The sequence below is a fragment of the Dama dama genome, chromosome 15 (assembly GCF_033118175.1).
Source record: "Dama dama isolate Ldn47 chromosome 15, ASM3311817v1, whole genome shotgun sequence".
NCBI lineage: Eukaryota > Metazoa > Chordata > Mammalia > Artiodactyla > Cervidae > Dama > Dama dama.
The window spans coordinates 55,371,758-55,382,736 of record NC_083695.1 but is presented as its reverse complement, the minus strand read 5'-3'; positions in this window follow the sequence as shown (position 1 = coordinate 55,382,736).

The following is a 10,979-nucleotide window of genomic DNA, read 5'->3' as shown; positions in this document are numbered from 1 at the left end:
CCATGGACAGAGGAGCCTGGTGGGCTATGGTCCATGGGGTCGCAAAGAGTCGGACACGACTGAAGCGACTCAACACCAGCACCACCATTCTAACTTGCACAATTTCCATAGATTCATCTCAGTGTCTTAGAATCACTGTTGGCCAGGCAGTGAGTATAGTATCATTGCCTCCATGTGCATATCAGTATTAGAATAGGTGTTCCTGGGCTGAAAGGAAGTCCTGAAGATGGTAGTGGACCATTCTTTATACAAGAGAAGAAGATGCACTGCCAGTACCCTTAATGGCATAGAGTTCAGACTACAGGATCCAAGGAGAGCCAGACTGAGTGTGAAGTTTTGAGAAGATCTTAAAGTTGTTTGGTGTGCATCCTTTTTATTATGCATAATAAAGTGATACAATATAAATCTACACGTAGGTAAGTCTAAAAGAGCTATTTCAGAAACTAAGTTTAAAAAAAACCCGTGAATGTAAGAAACCATTCTGTCTCAGGGACAGTTTTTTCTTAGTGGTGCATGTCGTAATGACATGTCTCATGACGGATGGCTTATTAGATTTGATAAAATATGGCAGCCAAATGCCCTCAGGTTTTAGGTTTGTTCTGGAACTTCTGGTTCTGTATTTCAGTTAACACTCTTGGTCTAATGGGTCAGCCCCTCATGGTTAATTTGCTTCAGGACTCACATCCTCACGTAGCAAAGTCTAGAGGAAGAGAAAGATCTTCACAGGTTCATTTTTCAATTAACCTCTGTAGAGACAAGCTATCCATTGCATGGCTTAAGTCTGGTTTTCTAAGTCAATTATTGGCAAAAGGGAAATTAGAGTCTCATGATTAAGATTCAGTTCAGTTCAGTCGCTCACTCATGTCCAATGCTTTGTGACCCCATGGACTGCAGCACACCAGACCTCCCTGTCCAGCACCAACTCCCAGAGTTTACTCGAACTCATGTCCATTGAGTCGGTGATGACATCCAACCATATCATCCTCTGTCGTCCCCTTCTTCTCCCACCTTCAGTCTTTCCCAGCATCAGTGTCTTTTCCAATGAGTCAGTTCTTAGCATCAGGTGGCCAAAGTATTGAAGTTTCATCTTCAGCATCAGTCCTTCCAATGAATATTCAGGACTGATTTCCTTTAGAATGGACTGGTTGGATCTCCTTGCAGTTCAAGGGACTCTCAAGAGTCTTCTCCAACTCTACAGTTCTAAAGCATCAATTCTTCAGTGCTCAGCCAAACATGAGTACTGAAAAAACCATAGCTTTGACTAGATGGACCTTTGTTGGCAAAGGTCCATCCATACATGACTACTGGCAGAACCATAGCCTTGACTAGACAGAACTTTGTTGGTAAAATAATGTCTCTGCTTTATAATATGCTGTCTAGGTTGGTCATAACTTTCCTTCCAAGGAATAAGCATCTTTTCATGGCTGCAATCACCATCTGCAGTGATTTTGGAGCCCCAAAAAATAAAGTCTGCCACTCTTTCCACTGTTTCTCCATCTATTTGCCATGAAGTGGTGGGACTGGATGCCATGATCTTAGTTTTCTGAATGTTGAGCTTTAAGCCAACTTTTTCACTCTCCTCTTTCACTTTCATCAAGAGGCTCTTTAGTTCCTCTTTACTTTCTGCCATAAGAGTGGTGTCATCTGCATATCTGAGGTTATTGCTATTTCTCCTGGCAATCTTGATTCCAGCATGTGCTTCATCCAGCCCAGAGTTTTTCATGCTGTACTCTGCATATAAGTTAAATAAGCAGGTTGACAATATGCAGCCTTGATGTACTCCTTTTCATATTTGGAACCAGTCTGTTGTTCCATGTCCAGTTCTCACAGTTGCTTCCTGACCTGCATACAGATTTCTCAGGAGGCAGGTCAGGTGGTCTGGTATTTCCATCTCTTGAAGAATTTTCCACAGTTTATTGTGATCCACAGAGTCAAAGGCTTTGGCATAGTCAACAGAGCAGAAATAGATGTTTTTCTGGAACTCTCTTGCTTTTTCAGTGATCCAATGGATGTTGTCAATTTGATCTCTGGTTCCTCTGCCTTTTCTAAAACCACCTTGAACAATGAGTGAGATTAATCAGGGTCAAATTTGAAAACCACATGGGTTGGTGCATTGAAGAGAAAGGTGGAGAGAATGTTGTGAGGCAGCCAGAAGGGTCCACCACAGTGCTTTTCTTTCTCTTTATTTCAAACTGTGTCAAGACACTTCCCTGCCCCCCCCCCCACCCAAGGCATACTTTCAAGTTTAATAATTTTGTTGAAACAAAAATCTCTTCCTATCCCAAGCATCAAGTTTTCTAAGAAATTCATGTATGAAGTAAAATCTATTTGCAGTTGTCACATTTAAATATGGGCAAAGCTGTAAAATACTTTCTTGGAATGAACATGTACAATATTTCACAGATATTTGTTAGAATAATCAAGTACTTGAATATTTCTATTATATCACAAATGTTATCAACATTTCAGGGAATCAAAGTTGGATGGGGGTATTTTAGCAGAGTACTGTGAAAATTGAATGCTGCTATTAGGGAGGGTATTTGCCTAAAGTTAACTGGTTATAGACACACAAGTGTCTATAACCTGAGTGAGAGAGCAGTTGTCATTTTATGGATTTGAGAGAAAAGGTAGGATCGGTTCTATATACCCTAGGTGTGTGTTTTAATTTACTATCTATTTTACCTCTAGGAAAGCATTCTAGGAGGTACTATTGGTGATTTGTAGTAACAGAGAAGCTCGTTTCTTTCTTCCTTTTTTTTTTCTTTTTAGAAAATATGATGGATAAGATGGTCAATTTTTTATCCAGTAGGGAGGCAGTTGGACCTTCTGGGTTAGGTGTAAAAAGTTTGATTGTTGTTCTTCCAATGTGGTATGAGAAGCAGAGGGTGGGTAAATACATTGAAAGTGGAGGCAGGATCAGAGTTTGAGAAATCTATCCAAACTTATCAGGGCAAGAAAACCTGGAACGGGGAACAGAAGGGTCAGAACACTTGAAAAAACAAATGCAAAAGTGCCATAGGTGGCCAGAAATGGGGTATGGATGAACCCCCTGGGCTTTCAGTGAAGCTGTGTTAGTGGAGTAGTTTAAGACCATAGGCTCTGTTTTAGGTTAAATACTACTCTGTCCTTTACTAGCTGTGTGACTCTCAACTAATTGTGTAACCTCCAAAATCAGTTTCCTTGTCTGTAAAATAAGAATAATGGGGGTGGGGTGGGAGGAAGACTCAAGAAAGAGGGGGTATGGCTGATTCATGTTTTATGGCAGAAGCCAACACAATATTGTAAAGCAGTTATCCTCCAATTAAAAAAAAACTTAATAATACTAGCACCCATTTCATTCTTATTATACTGTGTTTATTTCCTTCTTAACCTATCCTGGTCATCACCTATTTCATTTGTTGGCTGTATTTACTATCTTTCCTCCCAAAGATAAACTCTTTGGTGGTAGGAACTTTGTTTGACTCATTCACTGCTAAATTTCAAGTACCTTGCCCAGTGACAATATAAGAAAATAAGGAGGTGCTTTAACAAATAGTGTCTTTGAATAGATAAGAGAGGATGGAATCAAGGAAACAAACTGAAAAGCTGAATGTAAGAATGAGGTAGCTCAGTGCTTCTCCAACTTTAAAGAGCATGCAAATACCTTAGGGTTCTTAGTAAAAGTACAGGTTCTAATTCAATAGGGCTAGTTGAGGCCTGAGATTCTAAGTATACACCAAGCTCCTCCAGTAGCAAGGTCTAGGAAAATTACTGAGTCAGACACTTTTGGGATAGGAACAGGGAACTGTGTTTTTAATAATTCTCGAAGTAATTATGATGCATATCAAAGTTGGAAAACTTCTGGGCTGAATGAAAGAAGAAAAGAGATTTTAGGAAGTATGGAGGGACAGCTGAATTGGAATTGAGTGAATATCTAATGACAGTCAAAGAGGCAAAGATTAATGTACAATAATGCTTAAGTGGAGTTTTGGGGTCCTCTAATCTAAGTTTCTATTATATTAAAAAAATGATGCCTTCAGCACTCGATTTAAAAAATGAGGAATTACATATCCCATCCAAATTAATGCCTACATTTACTGGTTACCTTAACTTGAATGCCTCTGAACTTACTAGCAAACACTTTAGACAAATTGAAGGGTTTTCTTATACCTGGTGCTGTTTTGCAAAGAACCAACTATGTTGAATAGATGAAATTTGTCTCTTTGGCAAAATAATGGACCCCTTATTGAAAATAATGAGAAAGAAGTAGCCAGTATGTGTTTTAGCTTAAATGAACTTTCGATTCTTTTTCATATTTGCAAATTAAATTTGTTTGCAAGGCTATATTTAGACTGTAATATCAGTGGCTTTATAGCAGTATTAAAAAAGGAGAAGGGAACTTATTAGGTAATATTTTGTAGGCCTTGCGCCTTAGGCCACTGCTGTGTAACTATTTTTACATGACTAATGATGAAACTTAAAGGGGCATGGCTCAGACAGTAAGGGATCTGCCTGCAGTGCAGGAGATCCAGTTCGATCCCTGATCACTGCGTCAGGAGGATTGCCTGGAAAAGGGAATGGCAACCCACTCCAGTATTCTTGCCTGGAGAATTCCATGAACAGAGGAGCCTGGTGGGCTGCAGTCCATGGGATTGCAAAGTGTCAGACACACCTGAGCTATTCACACTTTTGTAATAATGGAAGGGAAAGCATAGTTATTAAATCTGCAAAGTTGGTGGACCTGGTATCTTAGGGATGAAATCTAAGAGAATCAAATTGTATTGAAGGTGATACAGAAGTGGTTTATTGGTCAATCAATAAGTATTTTATTGTCTGATTATACATCCTTCATGTCTGAAAAGAACTTCCAGCAGAGTCAACAAATATTTGAGTGTCCTCTGTGTGGAGTAGCTATGCCGTGTTCTGAGCAGAACAGAGACAGAGGACTTGAGTGCTGACTTCAAGGTGCCTACAGCCCCAGGAGGAAGATGAGACCAGTACCTGAATAACTAAAGCAAGATTCCAAAGGGTGCCTCCTCCTGGAGTTGTCAATAGGCTCCCTCTGAGAACTGAAGGTGATGAGAGTGTCCATCAACATGGTATAGATTTGATTTCAGACTTCAGCAATATTATTCAAAATGTAAACTACACATGCACATTGACTCTGCTGCCATAGACAATTTATAGTACATTCAGGTGCTGATCCAGATTTTGTGGATCTTGAAGCATGTATAATTTTATGGTTTTCTTTTTAAGGGGAAAAGTACACGCAAGGGCCCATGAAAGGGAGGGACTCTGATGCTTGAGCTTTGGTAGCTTCACTGTAATCTGTTCTTAATAGAACTAGATGTGTAATTTAGCATTATTTTTAGTAGCAAAAGGCTAGACTAATCAAGTTGTTCATTAGTAGAGTAGTTCTATCATATATTTATAATGGAATATCAGACAGCTGCTAAAATGGATGTGGGAGATCTATCCATGTGTACCAATATAGAACAATCTCTAAGACATTATTAGATGACAAAAGCCAAGTGCAGAACAGTGTGCATAGTATGCTACTATTTATTTTAAAAAAGGGTACGAGTATTCATCTACATAGGGATATTGCTTATCATGCTTATAGATGAACTGGATAGCTCTGACACTGATAGATCGTTGCCTCTGGGAAAATGTACCCGATGGGAGTCAGTGGCAAAAGGAAACTTACTTTTTTGCCTCATACTCTTTTGCACAGTTGGAATATTTACTAGGTGTGTTTACAACATTAAAACATACATTGCCATATGTAAAATAGATAGCCAATGGGAATTTGCCGTATGACTCGGGAACTCAAGCTGGAGCTTGGTAACAACCTAGAGGGGTGGGGTGGGAAGGGAGGTGGGAGGGGACATAGGTAAACCTATGGCTGATTCACATTGATGTCTGGTAGAAACCAACACAATACTATAAAGCAATTATCTTTCAATTAAAAATAAATGAAATTGTAAAAGTAATGTTAAAAAGCAGCCACAAGCCACAGCAACCAAAGCAAAGAAGAGACAGTCCTTGGAAGAAAACAGCATGGAGAACTCTTAGGCTGTTGCGCAGGGTGAAGTCAAATTCCAGTGTTGAGGAAGCCCTTCCATGCAGGCGTCAGGGAGCCACTGAGCAGATGAATTACCTAAGACTAGCTGCGCTTTTAAAGTGCTCATCGAAAGATGGTAATGATAACCCTATATGCAAAACAGAAAAAGAGACACAGATGTACAGAACAGACTTTTGGACTCTGTGGGAGAAGGCGAGGGTGGGATGTTTTGAGAGAACAGCATTGAAACATGTATATTATCTATAGTGAAACAGATCACCAGCCCAGGTTGGATGCATGAGACAAGTGCTCGGGCCTGGTGCACTGGGAAGACTCAGAGGGATTGGGTAGAGAGGGAGGTGGGAGGGGGGATCAGGATGGGGAATACATGTAAATCCATGGCTGATTCATGTCAATGTATGACAAAACCCACTACAATATTGTAAAGTAATTAGCCTCCAACTAATAAAAATAAATTTTAAAAAAATGAAAAAAAAAAAAAAAAAGTGCTCATCTAGCCACGCTGGTGGGATGGTTTGGAGTCAGTAGGCTGGTTCTGAGCCTGCTACTGTGGATCCCCTACAGTGAGGTTCTGGGTGGTGGTCTGCAACTAAAGCAGAGGCATAAAGATGGGAGTGGGAGGCACACACAGCGTCAGGGAACACATTAGGTGTGGAAAGAAGGATATAGAAAGGGGCTACAGGAGACCTGGAAGAAGTAGAATTCATCTAGTTAGGACAATTATTGCCCAGTTTTGTGTTCTAAGTTGTTTTCCTTTGGTGTTTGGTGATATGTGTAAACCGTCTTAGAAAACTCTTTACTTGGGAAGGCTCCTATAGCCATCAGCCTTCTTTCCCTTTCTAATCAGGGATTCAGGGAAGCGTGGGACTTCTCAAGGACTCTGGCTTTAGTGGGTATTCAGAGATTATTTTCAGACCTTATCTTCTGAAAATTTGGAGGGAAGCATAAAATTCATTGGACCACTAAGAAAGGAAGACTCGTTCATCATTCATTTTGTGTAAGAGCTAGCAAGTGTGGATAGAGTGAGCAGTGCACAGAGGAGGATTGTCCCGGAGCACTGGGGTACCTTTTCTCATGAGCTAAATAAATGGTCACCTTCAAGGTCTAATCTTTTTGGTCAGTAAAGTTCCCTGGCACTTCTGCAAATAATCCTGCCTCCCTGAGGATGTTCACCTTCCTTTAATTGAAGACAAAGATTTTTCTTCTTCAGAGGTCAGGATAAAAAGCAAATTTATCCTGATCATGGTAACTCAAGAGGTCATGGTATCCTCACTTCACATTGGGATATGAAGGGTGCACTTTCCAGAGAACATATTTCCATACAGGAGAGCACGTGAGTGACTGAGTGAAGAGGGGCATGATTTTAAAAGGTTGCAGGTGAAAGAATGCAGAAAAGATAAATGAATTCAATAATGATGACTTTTCTAACTGTGATGCTGCCTACCTCAGATTAGGAATAGCACACTTGAGAATGAGGCTGGTCTTGGCTTGGCTTGGGTAAAAGTTTCCCCCAGATGGGGTTCAGGACCACTTGAGATAGAATCATCTGGGAGTGCTTGTGAAAAATCAGGTTCCCAGGATCCACCCAGGTCCCAGTTTATGGTAAACTTGGGAGGCTGAGGAGTGGCCTGGGAATCTGCATTTTGACCAAAGCTCCCTGGTGATTCTCTTGCTCACAAAAGTTTGGGAATCATTGCCCTCATAGTTTAGGATTTCACTCCTCTTCTCTTCTTCCCAGTATCTTTCTATCCCTGACCTTTCTTTCTGCTCTTGAGCCTTGTCATCTGGGATGGCAGCCCATCTTCTCTGCTCCTGCAACACACGGGCTTAACTCCAGTACAGGATTTCTGGCACTCTCTTGTAGATAAATTTACTTACATGAGAATGTGCATTCTTTGGAGCCAAGAGCCGTGCAATTTATATTTATTGTTCTAGAATTCTGGGCCTGGAACACCTAACCAAGAAGCTTCTCAATCCCGGGGTGTTGGAATGGTGAGATTTGTGCAGTGCAGTCTATCAGTACAGAGCTATGGCTTTCAAAACTGTTGAATGGAATCAGGTCAGTTCAATGATTTTCTGATTTATCTGTAGCCTTGTATATCCTCAGCAGGAATCTGGTGGTAGTTTGCGTATGAGCTCATTCATGGAGGTGCATCCTGTCTTCTCTGCTTGAATCGCTCCCAAGTATCCTTTAACCCCACACTATTAGGCTCTTTGCTGTTGTATAGTTGCTAATTCATGTCCAACTCTTTGTGACCCTGTGGACTTTAGCCTGCCTCGCTCCTTGGTCCATGGGATTTCTCAGGCAAGAATACTGGAGTGAGTTGCCATTTCCTTCTCCAGGGGAATCTTCCCAACACAGGTATTGAACTCTGTTCTCCTGCATTGACAGGTGGATTCTTTACCACTCAACCACTTGTGAATCTCTTACCCACCTCTAACAATAACTACAGGCATAGACTGTACTTAGTAGGCTACTATTCACAGAATTCAGATATGAAACACAGAATTGGCTAGATCCAAGTTTCGTGCATAGACAACGCCAGAGTGCTGGGCTTACATTACCTGTCTATAGCAGAGATGTGAAAAACAGGTCAGTGACAAATTTAGGTCCTGATCTAATCAAGCAGCCCGGAAGGCAGCCAGCGAGTCAGGACAGCTCAGATAGCAGACAGCATCTCTCTCCAACATTCTGCTTGTGGGCTTTTAGCCTCCATGCCTCAGAAAGAATTGCTAAGTACTTGAGTGGTTTACAAAGCACTTTAAAATTAATTCAGATCAGGCTGTAGGTGGTTATGATGGAAGTTGTTGAACCGGTGTCAAACAGTGTCCCGGCATCATTTCTATGATTTATTTCCCTCACTTTTGTCCCTTCAAAAATCAATTGGTGTTCTTCACAGCCAGAGGCTTTATGGGATCTGAAGTTAGTAAGCCTTTGAAGTGTGCCTAGCATTTGGAAGTGCTCAGAGCCCATGGTAGGCCAGCTTCCTACTCAATACATAAGGCCAACTTCTGGAGTCTGGAGAAAGAGGATGGCCTGGCACTAAGGCCCACATGGTGGGTTGGGGCTCACCCTCTGACACCCCTCAGCTTAGGTGAAGCTGATTTTCTTCTTCCTGCAAACCTCAAGGCTTCAAACCCACTACCATCCTGCCCTGCTCTCACTCAGAGTTCTGTCTCTGCCTGAGGGTAGGATGGGAGTTTAACCCATGATTAAACATCCTTCAATCCACTGGACAAGCATGCTGGAGCCCTAGAAACCATAACTTGAGTTCGATTTGTGTCTTTTAACTCACGTAGAATCCACAGTTGGAGGGGAGTGTGTGAGGGGCTGTTACTCTCATCCACTTGCCTTCTGACCTCAGCAAAGGTGGGCCATTCATGACTCCCACTTCACAGTTAATTACTCTTCTTAAGGTCCTGGGGCAACATTCTCCCTTCCTCTATGCTTTTGAATTTCTGCCTCCTCTGCTGCCTCTCTTGGAGTCTGTCTCTTGAGGCCTCTTTTCCAGCGTTGGCTCTCAATCATTCAGTTCCATCTCTTCCATCAGGTTGGACCACAGTGGAGAGCGGTCCTAAGTAAGATGCTCAGAACATGCATGTACAACATCATCATGACTGTCAGACTCGCACTCTGCTGTGATGCTCAACCTCAGAGTGCTTTTCTGTGGCATATTCTTTCTTTGCTTTGAGTTGCCTTACCAAATGTCCCTTTTACCAAACGTGAATCTGCCTCCTTGACTGTCTCTTTGTAAGTAAGATAATCACATTTTCTGGCATTAGTCATAATCCCAGAAAATATGGAAGTTATACCTAAGTTATATCTAAGAAGTATAAATATCTTTTAATGACAATAAAAATAAAAAATTGAAGGAAGAACTATTTGGATTGAAAGTTTTGAAATATATGGTTGGGTCAGTATGTCCAAGGACTATGATAGCAGATTTTCCTTTGACCATCAAACTGATTATTCTAAGTCTCATTCCTTCAGGTCCCTGATAGTAACAGTTTACCTCATTCATGTTCAATGAATGACTATAATTTGCTCATTTTAATGATTTATCCATGCAGAGTAATGTGATCCCTGGGTCAGGAAGATCCCCTGGAGAAAGAAATGGCAACCTACTCCACTATTCTTGCCTGGAAAATTCCAAGGATGGAGGACCCTGGCAGGCTACAGTCCATGGGGTCGCAAAGAGTTGGACATGCCTGAGTGACTTCACTTTCACGCAGAGTAATATATGTGCATTTTGGGGAAGACTTTTAACTTAAAGATGAAATGTCAGAATTAAATGACAAATTGTTGTAGATTTCAATCAAACCTGGACTCTGTCTCAGTTTTGGCAAATACTAGCGATTTTACTTTGAGTATCTCATTTAACTGATCCTCAGTTCTCTCAGGCTTGAAGTAACTGGAGATACTAATAGCTGGAGAGTTATGCCCATGCCTTACTTATATGTGGCCTAGTACTTACTGAAATGTATTATGCAAAAGAATCACATGAATAATTTGTTAAGACACAAGCTTCCTGGTCTCTACAACCAGGAGAGATTTGAATTGGTAGGTTTGGGGTAGGCTCGAGAATGTACATTTTGGAAAGACCTCAGATGATGTTGCTGAGAGTAGATTCCATTTTGGATAGTATTGTCATAATCTCAAATTAGCAATTGTCAAACATGCCTGTGGGATCATGTGCTTGTCTAAATGATAGATTCTTATACTCTGTCTTTGGAAAATGTGTTTCTATAATCCCGGGAGGAACCTAGAAACCTAGGAATCTTTGTTTTTAATAAAACACCCAGGAAATTCTTTGTGCCTGTTTATGTCCTCAGTGACATTCTATTGTTTTTCACTAATTTTAGACTCATAGAAAGAAAGAAAGTGAAGTCACTAAGTTGTGTCTGACTCTTTGAG